A 14,444-nucleotide genomic window follows, 5' to 3' on the forward strand; every position below is an offset into this window, starting at 1 on the left:
ACACATTTATTAGCATGGTAAATAATAAAGTCGTCAGCAAAAAACTACCTCAGGATGATATGTTTAGGCGTAGATCATTATTTCGTATACGAGGAAAGATTAGCTAAGCGACGGCACTGATTTAGGGGGCAGCTAGCGGACGTGGTGTCGCAGAGGTTAGACGAAAAGTTCTTGAAAGAGAGATAGTTCAGAAGACCAGAGAGTGTTAATGAGTTTAAACAAAGGCACATAACTTGCAACGCAAACGGCAATGAGGTACGGTATTGAAATATCTAGGTAAATTAAGAAAGATATGCAGCCAGTTTGGCCGTTAGCGTTCATGTTAACGAAACGGTTAGTCCTGCGTTAAAATAACTGCGTGCCACATGGGCTGCGTTTTAAACCGTGCTGATTAGAAAAAGACGATGTTATTGTATTCAAGCTGACCGTATAGATGCCAGAAGCTCAAATAATTTGCATCATATGCATGTCAATAAAAAAGGCCGAGAATTACCAGGTGAGTGCTCCTCACAATATATGAAAAGGGGAACAACCTTAGCGATCTTCCAATCCTTAGTTCACGAGCTGAGAATAAATGTTTACCGATAAAAAAAAAAACACGCAACTGCAAATATCTGCAGTATTTTTTAGCATTTTGGAGTTGCTTATTAATACCAGATGAAGTAGAAGCACTGACTGATAATCAGGTTGGAGATGCCTTCGGAAGTGAAAATGAATGAAACCACGAAGGCGAAGTTTTACTTTATAGCAAATGGCTCATTAGAACAACTTTGCTGTGGAGAAACAAAAATATGCATTAAAAACAAATGAAGAAGCTTAATCAGCAAGCGGATGTTTTCATCATAACGCAAATTGAAGCTACTGAACAAGCGAATCAAAGAGCAATGTATTTAGTAGAATTAATAGAGCAAATTACTTCCCTGATTTTTTGGGGATTATTGCTGACAAATTAGGGAAATTCCTAAGAACAATATTTATTTTTGGCTGCGTCTAATGCTTTACAATAGGCTTGTAAGCTTTCCTGATATTTAACCCAATAAGAAGCAGTATTGTTACGCCCCGGGGTACCGTTCAAGCGTTTCTTTTTATATATTTGTGATCAAAGTTGTTTAGTAAACCAAGTGTTAGTTTTATCATACAAAACATAGACAACTGGCACATACTTGTCAACTAAGTCAAATATTGTATGATTAAAATGTGTCCATTCCTCATTCGGGGACAATGAAGCAAACAATGGCAGAAAATGTTCATACGAAAAGCTTCTGAATAAGTGTTATTTCTACCGAAATTTGCTCGATGATAATACCGAATAGCTTTAGCCATTATACTTGGAAGTGGTAACGGTAGGTTAATTGTAAAGTTAAGGAGTTTATGGTAGCTAAAACCTTCGAGGCAAGAAACCGGTCGAGCGGTGTCCCCTTCACTCGTTTAAACCAAGTTAGAAGTGTTAGTAACGCGAGTGCAGTGGTCGACAACTTGCGAAAAGTTGTAGTCAAGTGTTACAGCGAGAAAACATGCTGAGGTGCGACGCGTGGTGAACAAAGCAGACTAGCGAATGAGCAAATAAGTGAAATCACCAAGAATGTTATATTACGCCGGCTGGACAGAGTTATGTAGCGCACGCTGTGTTATATAGTTCCTCAGCGAAAGAACAATCAGCATATGCTGGGTGATAACATATTCTTCGAAGTAATTCAGTGTAACATGTAACGCATACTGCCGAAATTCTTTCTATTTTAGGGAATTAGCATGAACCTAAAACGATGAGACTGTCTTTTTGTCCACTATTAACACGACCCATCTTATTTTTCTTTAGCTCGATCACACTGATATATGGTATATTTACCTTTATGCGGGAAAATTTCATCGCTTTGTTACGCCTAAATAGAGCTGTGTCTCCGCGAGTATAAACATGTCAGAGTCACTGCCATCTGAATAAGAACACAACTCATTTCTCGCGCATGGGCGCGGTATTCAATCCTGGCCGTCACGGCCGCAATTATATGGGGGTCAGATGCAAGAACGCCGATGTACCATGCATTGGGTGCACGCTAAAGGACCCCAGGTGGTCAAAATTATTCCCTAACCCTTCAGTACGGCGCGCCTCATAATGAAATCGTGTTTTTCGTATGTAAAACCGCAGAATTTATCAATTACCTTATACCTCTTTGGCATTAGACTTCGAATGTTACTAAAGTATACAGATAATGGTGGCGAACTCACGCTGCTTATGCGTGCGCATGTTAGCCTCACGTTATCTCGCAGTCTGTACAGCTAATTAGTTTATTGGTAAATCAGGTTTATTGAAGCAGAAGCAACTGACGGATATGCTGCGCAAGACATAAGGCGTTAAAAAGCACTGTGTAGGTCAGTGTAGAAAAACGCCTGCCGTTTGTCAAGAAAATTGCGAGTGCGGGCGAGGGGTGTCAATAAGCGCACGGTCCGATTTCTTTTTCACTTGGGTTTCCACGAGGCATAACTTCGGTCTGAGAGAGAGAGAGGAGGAGAAGGAGGAAAGGCAGAGAGGTGAACCAGATGCACATCGGGTTTGCTACCCTGCACTGGAGAAGGGTAATTGGATGGAAAAAGGAAAAAAGATGGGAACAAAGAGAGAGAACCATTCACGTACCCACTAGAAGGAACACACCAAGTCTACAAACGGTCGCAGAGACCTGTTGGCTTCAAATACGGTAACAACACATTCGTTGCTTTGCCAGTGACTAGTACGGCCATGGTGCAGAACTGTGCCTTCCGAAAACATTCTTCAACCTAGTCGGTTTAGTGTCGTCCGGAGAGGGTGACACTGAATGTCATAACGAGAGAAAAAGTGCACAAGTCGTTCAATATTTTCCTCGATGCCACAAGGAGTCGCATGTATATGTGAAATTAAATATGAGCATGGGGGCCCTTTTCATGCAGATACTGCAATGATGACGTCTAGAATGCTTTATCCACATCCCATGGTTCATGATCTTCAAGTTGGTCGCTGCTCAGTTTCACGCCTTTTTTCACAACGCTCTACGCCATGTCTGTTATGTTTGTCATCACCACTTAAAACAACAAAAAGAACCGATTCTTCTAGCTTCCAGCCTCCACCCTATTTCAACATCTTGTTTTTCCATAATCATACAGGTGCTAAAGTTTTTTTTTTCTTTTTTAAACCGTGCACACGCCGTGCTGACTCAGTGGGTATGGCTTTCCGCTACTAAGCGCGAGATCGAGGGATCAAAACCCGCCTGTGGCAGCCAAATGCTCTGTACGGGTGAAATGCAAAAACGCCCGTGTGCCGGGTTTTGGGTGCATGTTGAAGAGCTCCTCGTGCACAAATTTAATCCGCAATTACCCTACTACGGGGTAGCTCATTGTCCCATCGGGGTTCTTGCACGCAAAACCACAGAACTTTGATTTCCTTTAACGCGTTTTCTTACGTGTATATGTGCGTAATGGTGGTAGAATGAATTCTGGGGTTCTACGTACTGAAACCACGATTTCACTATGAGGTGTGTCGTACTGGGGGAACTACGAAGTAATTGTGACCCCCAGAGGATCTTTAACGAGCCCCCAATGCAAACGACAGGGGCATTTTTGCATTTCTCCCCCATTGAAATGCGACCGTCACGACCAGGATTTGATCCCGCAACCACGTGCTTATCAGTGCAACACCATAGCCGCCAAGCCACCGCGGCGAGTAATAATGGGTTAGACAACACTGAAGTTTGGAGCTCCGAAGTCAGCAACGAACTAGAGATTTTGATAATTGCAGTACAAGGTGCCTCGATGTGGAAAGATTCAAGTTGAAAGTAAGTGTCAGGAAGGTACTGATTAGGGCAAGGTCAAGAGGTACACAAATTGACGAATGCCGAAGAGCAGTGAGGACAGCCTCGCGACGGGATGAGAGTGCGGCGAGAAGGAAACATTTGTTATATGCTTAGCGGATGAGGTGCACCAAGCCCGTGTGTGGTAATCCAAGATGAAAGCGGCTGATCAACCAGCTCACAACACGGTTGTTCTCCAGGCTCCCCGCCTATCTTTAACGCCGCCATAGTTTCTTTTTCTCCTTCCATTTTTTTCTTCTTGACGAAACATCAATGCGTCTAACCGTTCCCGCTGCTGAGCTTTCTTATTGCCCTCTTCGTTCTCAGTGCTTTCTTCTTTCTTGTACCAAATAGTTATTTTTCTTTCACTTTGATTCCGTTTCGGTTCACTCCCGTTAGCAAAGAGGTGACAAAGGCTTGATGCTTGGGTGTCATCAGAGTGTATATCTCTATAGGCTTCCAAGAAGCTCCGTTTGTAGACGCCTTGCCTCTGACTGCATTCAGAATATTCGTGACATAATGGCTTCTATTCTTCCGTCACGATTCACTGAGCTCATTTCAATTTTGTTCCCTTCTAGTCAGCATCTGTGTTCTTTGTTTGAAAAAGCCTTGATTTAAACGCATACCCAATAAACAAAACGCAGCAAGCCCACTCAGTGAACCAACTCTAGTGGAAAGGGTTAGAGGAACGGAGCCGATATTCAGTGTTTTGAATATGGAGGCGGAATACCAGTTGTGACAACTCTACAATGTCTGGTTTCGCGCTATGTTTGGACAATGTTAACGAGCACAGATAGAGAATTTGCGATGCAGATCTTGCCTGACATGCTTTAGAATTGTGGAAAGAGTCCCTAGTCTTGCCAGACGATGAACGACAGAACAGAAGCACTGCGAAAAGAGATACGAAAGTTCGACAAAACATATGCTGTACTCGAATCCAAGTTCTTCTACTGCTCCAATACCCTTTCCCGCGGGAGCTGATGGTCCATCCTGTCACTACATAGTTCATTCATTCATTACAGGGAGACACTTACGCAGTCGCGCGCAACTACAACGAAATCATTTGTATAAGGAAGGAATAATACTGCCCCGATTCTATTGGGAGTCGTCCGGTGCGTGGCCTTTGCAATTAAGTGAGCGGTATAACTAATTATTCTGGAGGCCCCAATTATTTCACTATAAAGGTGTTCTAATAACGAATAAAGTTGTCATATCATCGGTAAAATGGATCGTGCTGAGCTAATATTATAAACATCGATCTCCAAAGCGTCTTTGTATTGTGAAAAGCGCCGTAGGATGCACAGAAATTACCCAACTGATCAAAGCAATTAAGCATTGGGCGGATCTTCCGGTAGGCCCAAATTATGGCCAGGCAGCACTCATTCTAGAGCTCCGCTGGCAAACTTTTCCAGGCACTTCTGGACGTAGTCCAGCAGGTAGCGCTGGTCGCGCTGTGTCTTGAGGAAAAAAAGCCAGTCCGTGGTAGTGGGCGATCGATTGGAAAATTGCTTTATGGAAGCAAAACAAAACGTGCCAAGTCAAGGCCTTTGCTAACGTGGAGCACTGGCCGGGATTTTGGTGTGCTTTTCGGTGTGGCCTCTCCCAAGAGCTACTGCAGTTCACTTATACGATTTGCTGCAGTTCCCGAGGGTGGTCGTAACGGCTCTTCTGATAGAACGCGGGGGAAGGAGGAAACAGAGCAGGCTGACGATAAGAGCGACGTCGCGTAGGAGCAGGCCTTCCATCTAAGCAGCGAAGGTCGACTTGCACTGGTAGCCGACATCTGGCGACGAGTGATTTGTGCAGCTTGTTTCACGGGCTTTATCGGCCCCACGTGATCGGAGACTGGACATCGTGGACTTTCCTGTCTTTGTTGTCGCCTCCATTTCTTGTTCTTGCTGTGGTGTATTTTTTTTTTCACTTCTTCATCGTTCTTTTTTAGGCTTTTCGCCGATGTCTGTTCTTACGCAATAATTGGGGTCTTGGTTCTTTTTGTAGTAGAATGAAGGGTCGATTGTCAACTGGTTGCAAGACGCAGCCACATTATTCCTTCCTTTTCTTTTTGCCAGGTAATGATGTTTTTCTGCAGCGTTTGTGTTTAACATTTGCTGCGCACTTTCTTTTATATTGACGCTTCTAATGCAAGTAGAAGTGCTCACACACGGAATATGCCAGCTTTCATGTTTTCTTCATTTGTGAAAAAGAAAACGCTATCATTCTTGAAGTTTAGGTTTTAGTAAAATATAAGCAACGTTAGGGGAATTCTCAGTCAGCCTTAGAAATGTGTGATACAAGGAGGGGTTCATGTCCAGGATTTTCAATCTGCCAAACTACCACAGTTCGCCAGCGTAAATCAAAGAGCAGCATTTCAAGAATTACGGGTTAGGAGTAAGCCAGAATTTCAGTAACATTCAATTAGCAACGTTGAGGTGGTAGGCTACTTTATTGCCATGAGCATTTACCACCGTTAGTCGTGACGTCCTTGCTGCGTTATAGCATAATTTCGATCAGGATTACATCGCTGCTATAACGCAGCAAGAAAGTTACAATAAGTGGCGCAAATGCGCATGTTATTACAAGGACGTACCCTGTCTGCGTTTCTGACCGTTGTGATAAATTTGGGCGATCACCTGGCATTGGTACTGTAGATGAATACGTGCAATTGTGGCCCGAAGTATTTATTTTTTAGAGATTGTTGCCTAATTGTTAGATCAACGTGCTGCTGTGCTGGGGGCACGAAGCACTGTTAACGCAGCACTGTTAAATAGGGTGAACTTGAAACAAGAAGCTTGAAACTTGCTAAGCAGCCTGAGAAAAGTGCGGCGCTAATTTATTATACCGCAGTAAATGACCACGTAGCATTTTGAGCGCGAGAGATAATTCTGCAGCTTGTGAAACTTCCACCAACTTCTCTTTCTCTCTCTTTCTCTCTATCGCAACGCTCACAACATTTCCTAGCTTTGACGTCATACGTATACGAGAGAAAGTCATTGAAATATGCGAAGACGGGAAGACCGCTCATAGAAGCGACATAGCTTTTTCTTCTTAAGCAAGACAGCCTACTTTACAGGGTGATAGAAAAAAAATGAAACACGTTTATTGCAGCAACTTACTCATTTCGCTTTTTCTGAGAAAAGGGAACCACATTGATAATGTAAAGATGAGTCCGAAGTCCTTTGGAACGTAGCCTATGAAGCCGCGGTGGAACACTTACCTGCGAGGATCGTGCAGTCTCTCCGCTATTTTCTATAGGCACTGGCGAAGCGTATTTAACATGCGATAGGGGGCAGTCTTTTCCATCTTATAAAAGACTGGGTGCCGGCTCATCTCTACCCTTTGTCGTTCTCAGCAGCCTGAAAGAGAAGAAATGCTGGCCGTAAATCTCCTAAAAAAAGTTTTTTTTTTTCTGGACGTTATCCAGAGAGTGCAAAGGCAGCCAAGCCCGAGATATATGGAGTCCGTGCTCTTTAGCGTGTCGACGTTCGCGCACTTCCAGCGGTGGCGGCCACAAGGAAGAAGGCGCCCGACTTCCGCCAGACACGGTCGTTTGTCACCATTGTCTACGTCAGGAAATCTAATATCGATTGGCAGAGTCGATACTGTCCTGGCGTCGTTTCTCGAGGCCTTCTTCTCGCACCCTGCAACCCTCATCTTTGTTTGTTTGCCTTTACATATCCGGGCGATCCTTTTCTTCTTCCCCCAACGCTCTTCTTCACGCGCCGTTCAAAGAGCCGCGGCGATGCGTCGAGAGAGGACGACAACGAGCAACGACAACGAGAAACGACAACGAGCAACGATGTTAATGCGAACCTACAAACGACTTTAGTCGCACTGGCTGGAAGTGGCAACCGTAGCTTCAATTATGCCGCCTACGAAGTAATTCCTATCCCACACTGAATACTTAAGTGCCCAAGGTGGCCTGTACGAAATCAGAGAAATTACAAACAATTAGCGCTACTGAAAACTATTTATGCTTTACAATTATTAATTTTGTTCTCCCTTTCACCTCTCTGCAATGGAATCTATACAGCAATCGCACATAATTTTTGAGCGATATCTAATGTAAGTTTTGAGAGTTAGACAATCTATCTGTGTAGAAAAAGCGCTTGAATGGCGCACTGCATTTAGATAGGGCCTTAGATCTTGAAAGCAGGTTCACCAATTTCATTGTTTTACTGCGACAGCTGCTATAAGATAGATATTCGGTTCGCTGACTCCATCCGTTCTTCCGCCTGTTCCTCTTAACGCGACAGAGTTAAGGGCCCCGTGTCGCATAAAATCTGGTGTCAGCGCCTTGCGTCACACGTCGTTTAGCGAAAAATCATTCCAAACCACAACCACGCAGGCCTTACGCATGCTGCAGAGGTGTTACTGAACTAAGGGAATTCCTCAAAGTAAGATCCGACACAAAAATCGTAAAATACAACCTAATCGAAACCTACAGACATGATAGCGTCGGACTGCATTTTGAATATACCCGAAAACGTAATTATGTTCCACGGAAAATACAGCATAAATGCCTCTTCCAGCGTTTTTACCATTCATGGAGGGGCGCGCTGGGCTCGGTTCCTTGCAATACCATCGCGATGTCGCTCACCTCAGCGCGTCCGCGGCCCACGCAAGAAGCCGCGTTTCTATCAGAAAGCTCGCCCGCTCGGCTTCGCGCATAGCTTTTGTCTCTAGCGCTTACCGGTAAGCATTACAGTTATATAAGCTGCAGTTGTCGGAAAGTGTGAGAAGCTGTCATGGATCCTTGAATGTTATCGCGTTCCAATCAAAAGGCGGAGCTTAAGCGTGCTTCAAATTTTTATTTCGGTGCTTGATTTCGGTTATGGAAAGTGGTGCTGCAGTATAAGTGTTGCCCAAACCAAGAATTCAGAGAAATTTTCATAGAACTCTGCACTCATGGCTCTTTGAACATGCCGTGAATTTTCTGCTTGAACAAGTAAACTGCGAGTAGAAACCATCGTCTCATTGCTCACAAAAAACTGTGTGTGACAGAAATTGATTGTTATCTAGACAATGCAAAACCGCGCTGTCATGTCCATGTCCAGTGGTATGGTACAAGAAGGAATAGAGCACTGAATTACTGTTCAAGTCTGGCAGAATGTTTCCAATTACAGAAGTGCCGAGAAAAGAAACTGTAACTGATGTTTCTCGGCTGTGTGCTTTTTCCAAACATCAAATTTTGACGTGATGAGATCATCATCATCATCATCATTATCAGCCTGGTTACGCCCACTGCACGGCAAAGGCCTCTCCCATACTTCTCCAGCAACCCCGGTCATGCACTAATTGTGGCCATGCCATCCCTGCAAACTTCCTAATCTCATCCGCCCACCTAACTTTCTGCCACCCCCTGCTACGCTTCCTTCCCTTGGAATCCATTCCGTAACCCTTAATGACCATCGGTTATCTTCCCTCCTCATTACATGTCCTGCCCATGCCCATTTCTTTTTCTTGATTTCAACTGAGATGTCATTAACTCGCGTTTGTTCCCTCACCCAATCTGCTCTTTTCTTATCCCTTAACGTTACACCTATCGTTCTTCTTTCCATAGCTCGTTGCGTCGTCCTTAATTTGAGTAGAACCCTTTTCGTAAGCCTCCAGGTTTCTGCCCCGTAGGTGAGTACTGGTAAGACACAGCTATTATATACTTTTCTCTTACGTCCCCTTACGACTTCCAGTGCCTCGCTGCCTATTGTAAATTGCTGTTCTCTTCCGAGACTGTTAAGCATTACTTCAGTTTTCTGCAGATTAATTTTTAGACCCACTCTTCTGCTTTGCCTCCCCAGGTCAGTGAGCATGCATTGCAATTGATCCCCTGAGTTACTAAGCAAGGCAATATCTTCAGCGAATCGCAAGTTACTAAGGTATTCTCCATTAACTTTTATCCCCAATTCTTCCGAATCCAGGTCTCGGAATACCCCTGTAAACACGCTGTGAATAGCATTGAAGAGATTGTATCTCCCTGTCTGACGCCTTTCTTTATTGGGATTTTGTTGCTTGCTTTATGGAGGACTACGGTGGCTGTGGAGCCGCTATAGATATCTTTCAGTATTTTTACATATGGCTCGTCTACACCCTGATTCCGTAATGCCTCCATGACTGCTGAGGTTTCAACAGAATCAAACGCTTTCTCGTAATCAATGAAAGCTATATATAAGGGTTGGTTATATTCAGCACATTTCTCTATCACCTGATTGATGGTGTGAATATGATCTATTGTTGAGTAGCCTTTACGGAATCCTGCCTGGTCCTTTGCTTGACAGAAGTCTAAGGTGTTCCTGATTCTATTTGCGATTACCTTAGTAAATAGTTTCTAGGCAACGGTCAGTAAGCTGATCGGTCTATAATTTTTCAAGTCTTTGGCGTCCCCTTTCTTATGGATTGGGATAATGTTAGCGTTCTTCCAAGATTCCGGTACGCTCGAGGTCATGAGGCATTGCGTATACGGGGTGGCCAGTTTCTCTAGAACAATCTGTCCACCATCCTTCAAGTGATGATATAGTATTTCATAAAACAATGCAAAACTTATTTGGCTTGCTGCGGTCTTTGCTGGAAACAACGTTAATTATTTGCGAATATAAAAAATTTGTTCAACAATTTTAAGCTTTTCTTTTCATGATGATTACTTTTTTTTATTGATTGAGCAGTGTAGCAGTTTTTTGTGCTTACATACTTTGGCAACAAACAGCTTTATTCAGCCCAGATTTATCACAGAGTACCATTTGTTTGTTATGTAAGTTATCAGATGAAAAAAAAAACGTGATCTCAAAATAAACGCGATGCTGAAAATGTCACTCTAATAAGCATTGCCGGACAATGCATCTGAAAGGATCATCAACCCATTTTAGGAAACAATTTTTTAGTAGCGGTCACTCCGCGCTGGCGTAGTTCATTGATTGTATTTTTTACACCAGCTTCAATCAGCATAGAAGACTAGCTCGCAGAACTATTCAGCGCTTTTTTTTGTCTGAATTGTTTTTTTTTAGTTCGCAGTAAGCCTTCACAAATCGTAGAGCTAAGGTGAAAGTAAGAACAAAGTGGGATACATGACGCACTTGATAAATCCGGTTAAGTAGAGTAAAGTACAGTTTACACATATTCCTAGTAGCATAGAATTAAGCACAAGCACGACGAGCAACTGTCATGTAAATCACAAAAAGTGCGTGGTTTATCCACGACGGACTTCAATGCAGAAAAGCATTTACTGCAGCATTGTGAATTCTAAACTATCAATTTGTGTTCACGTTGCATGTAGTCACAATAAGTCAACGAAGCAACCTAATTACAATAGTTGTCATGCGCTTTTAAATCTAAAAATTGAAAACTGCTATTTAAAAAACTAACAGTTGCGGTGCAAGAATGCTTAAACAAACGCTGTTTCTAAACCAGTCTGTGTCTTCGTCGACTTCAACAACGTAAATATGTACAGCCGCTTGCTATTAAATCAGATGTTTCAATACGTCTGAAAATAAACGACTAGATTGGGCTTGCGTGTTTACTTAGCTTAAAATATCATTTGAAAAATTGGTTATTGATATTGTTACGTCGAGAAAAGGGGGTTTAAAAAATATATACAGGATATTTACAACGGGCTCAATGGCATACAAAATGGAAGACAGTCCGTGCGACATCAGCAAGCATCGTCGTCTTCGGTATTGTCCTCAGATTCGTCTCTAGCAATGCTTGCTGAGAGTATAAGAACTAAACATAGCGGGAACTCTACAAATAACTACGCGGCTTACAGTTTGGAAATGCGCCCTTTTTTTTTCTTTTGAACTTACGCAAGCTGTAATTTCCCTACTTACTTATGCGACTTTGTATGCGATGCATTGCGCTAAAGGTAGCTCAAGAAGCATTACGGAAACTGACGGATCAGATGTCACCTACTGAGTCACCTTGATATTTCTGTGAGCAAAAACAAAGCGGCATGACCGTGTTCACTGTAAGTATGGAAATAAGTCCCACCTGATGCTTTTTATTGCCCTGGTTGCTTTGTCTTCGTTTTATTTATTTTTTTCTCTCTTCCTGTCGTCTGCAATTCTGTTAAAATATATGCACTGACAGCTGGAAAGTTTCACGCAAAGTATCGCTGGTCTATTCTCGCAATGTGCCCGGGCGATCTGCACTTCGGAATTTGCTTAAAATTTAGACATAAAGGAGAAAACGTACAGTGAAGCCATTCGTTAATCCCCAAACTTAACATATCAAATTTAGAGAAAGGAAGAGACATGGCCGAATCTTTTGTTAAGCAAAACCACTTAGAATAGTTGACATCTATAGCTTAACGCAACACCTACCGGAATACATTCACATGCGCTCCATGGTGGCTTTTTATTTGTAATAAGCTGTTCTAGCTCGCAACGAGTTCTTAGCAATATGCCTTACCGGGCAAGTTCAATATCTCCTTTGCAGAAAAGACCTACAGCTGTATGAGCTTTCCATTGCTTGAGTGACAATAAAAGTACGCATATGTTTTGCCAGCCAGCTGTCCGCTGTTGTAGGTTTTTGACAGTGAATTGTTCTTCCTGAGCATGAAATGCTGAAAGGGGCCCGAGTCAGCATGATACGAAACACGCAACAAGGAATAGAAAAGCAGCACACTCAGATGCATTCGTTAAAGAAATCAACGGACCCCTTTCGGTCACAACCCGCGTTAAAGTGTATTTCTTGGCAAATACATCACGAAAGCTTCTCAGGATGCGTATGGCGGGTCAGATAAATAAAAAAAAAATGACAGGTCTAGAGAATTACAAGGCAGCTATGAAAGAAGAATGCACAAAAATATTTTGAACATCCCTTGCCAAAGAACCTCCTAACATTCGGCACATTCATATAAAAAGAATACGTGGAATATTGCGCTGCTACATTATTACGAGAATAGGAGGAATACAAAGAAAAAAAAGGCAGAATTATGCGAGCTGCAGAAGATCGGCATTGCTGCGCGCTCAAAAAGCGGCCACCTGAAAGATCTCGGTAAGAAAGTGCAGCAAAAAAAATAAATAAATAAGTAAAAATAACATGGTGATAATACGTAGAGAAAAGCAGTCAGGGCTAAAAAAATCTCGCTCATCTTTGATGCAGCAAGGAACATGGACCAGCCAAGCAAACAAGTGGGTGCGGGACTACAAGAGAAAAAAAAAATGAAGGAACGTCATTAGGGTTATCTGGGTTCTTTGTTGCCTCGCGCTTTCTCCGAGGATTTCCAAAGAAGGCGCTGGTCTTTGCGCTTGACGTTAGTATTTCCTAGTGTTTTCACGGCATTGTAAGCTCTTACGTCGTCTTGGCCCTTTTGTTGCTTGTCTTTTATAACTGTACCGTCTTTTGTTCTTTTTTTTTCTTTTGTTCATGTTCAACGCGCCCGGAACTGAAAAAGCTGTTCGTTCTCGCGACTTTTCCCTCTCATGTCTGCAATGCTTCCTTTTGATATCTTTGGGATTTTGACTTCAGCACAAGCGAGAAGGGGTGGAGATCTACAAGTAATCAAGGAAGTAGAGCTGGAGAATGGGGTATCATGCTGACGCAGCTTGAGTATGGGAGAGGACGATGAGGACTAGCGAGGAGGCAGGAAAGGGAAAACGACGTAGAGCTTTAAAGCAAAAGGGCAGTAAAAAAACACGCTATACGTAGCCGAGTAGCCTGCACTTCAACACACAGCGTTGAGCGCAACAATGTTGTTGCTCGGTGGCTGTGCCGCCTTCCCAGCATGCCCCTCCTGCCCCAGAGCCCAGGCGCATTCGAATGGCCACCGAATAAGTTTTCCGGCGCGACAATCCGAGTAGGAAAGGGCCTGTAGGCGGAGGTGATAATGTAGAAGTGCTACATTTTTATTGCTGCTCTACATTTTAAGGCAGTAGCCGTTTTCATGCCGCGACGCAACCCTTATAATTTTCAGCGGTCAGGAGAGCGCATGAACCACTGGGGGAACTCATGTAAATCTCAAGTGTCTTTCTGCCTAATGCGTAAAGGTGAAATGAGATTTCTTTCCTACCCGTGGTCGTTATTTGGATGAAAGCAAAAGCATGGACATTATCGCAAACGTAAGTTCCCACATTCTCGTGTAAAACAAGGAAGATTACAAGCACCGTGATAAAAGGTTTACATGTGCAGCCCATTACAAAACAAGAAAATTCAAAGTGGGAAGCGTTTCTTGCTCATTTTAGCAGTAACAGGTGCCCTATTCGTGCGTCGCATATTGCAGAGAAATAACACGCAAGTGTTATTTCCAGCAATAACGCTGAAAAACCAACAACACGCGTTCACCGGGACTCAAAAAAAGAACTCATATAACGTAGTAAAGAGATTATTAGTTTCCTCATCCCTGTGCTTTCATCGATGTTCACTTGTTTCCACACCCCAGCTGTGCCTCTGTGGTTAGAGCAGCCGTAAAGTGAAAATTATTTCAGTTGTGTTACTATCTTACACCATTTACAATACATACAGAAAGACCATTTCACCATGAGAAGGGACTCGGTAAGCCAGAGAAAGTATTGAAACGGAAGATGAGTGCCCATGCCACCTTGAAGCTCGCACGTTTTCTGCTGGTGACATCATGAACTTCTACGGTGTCCTCTATATTCCGTAAAACCTTTTGTAGTTGAAAATGGACTACAATTAATTTTA

At 43.1% G+C, this 14,444-nt stretch overlaps 1 long non-coding RNA gene across 4 annotated transcripts in view; it reads right to left on the reverse strand.

The window, feature by feature from the left end:
* Positions 1–14,444, reverse strand: part of LOC135918179 (uncharacterized) — a 421,347-nt gene that overhangs the window by 380,669 nt on the left and 26,234 nt on the right. For all 4 annotated transcript variants that reach the window (XR_010569589.1, XR_010569588.1, XR_010569590.1 and 1 more), the window contains exon 2: positions 7,030–7,168. This is a non-coding gene — a long non-coding RNA (uncharacterized lncRNA). The remainder of the gene's footprint in view (positions 1–7,029; positions 7,169–14,444) is intronic.

The sequence above is a fragment of the Dermacentor albipictus genome, chromosome 1, assembly GCF_038994185.2.
Source record: "Dermacentor albipictus isolate Rhodes 1998 colony chromosome 1, USDA_Dalb.pri_finalv2, whole genome shotgun sequence".
Taxonomy (NCBI): domain Eukaryota; kingdom Metazoa; phylum Arthropoda; class Arachnida; order Ixodida; family Ixodidae; genus Dermacentor; species Dermacentor albipictus.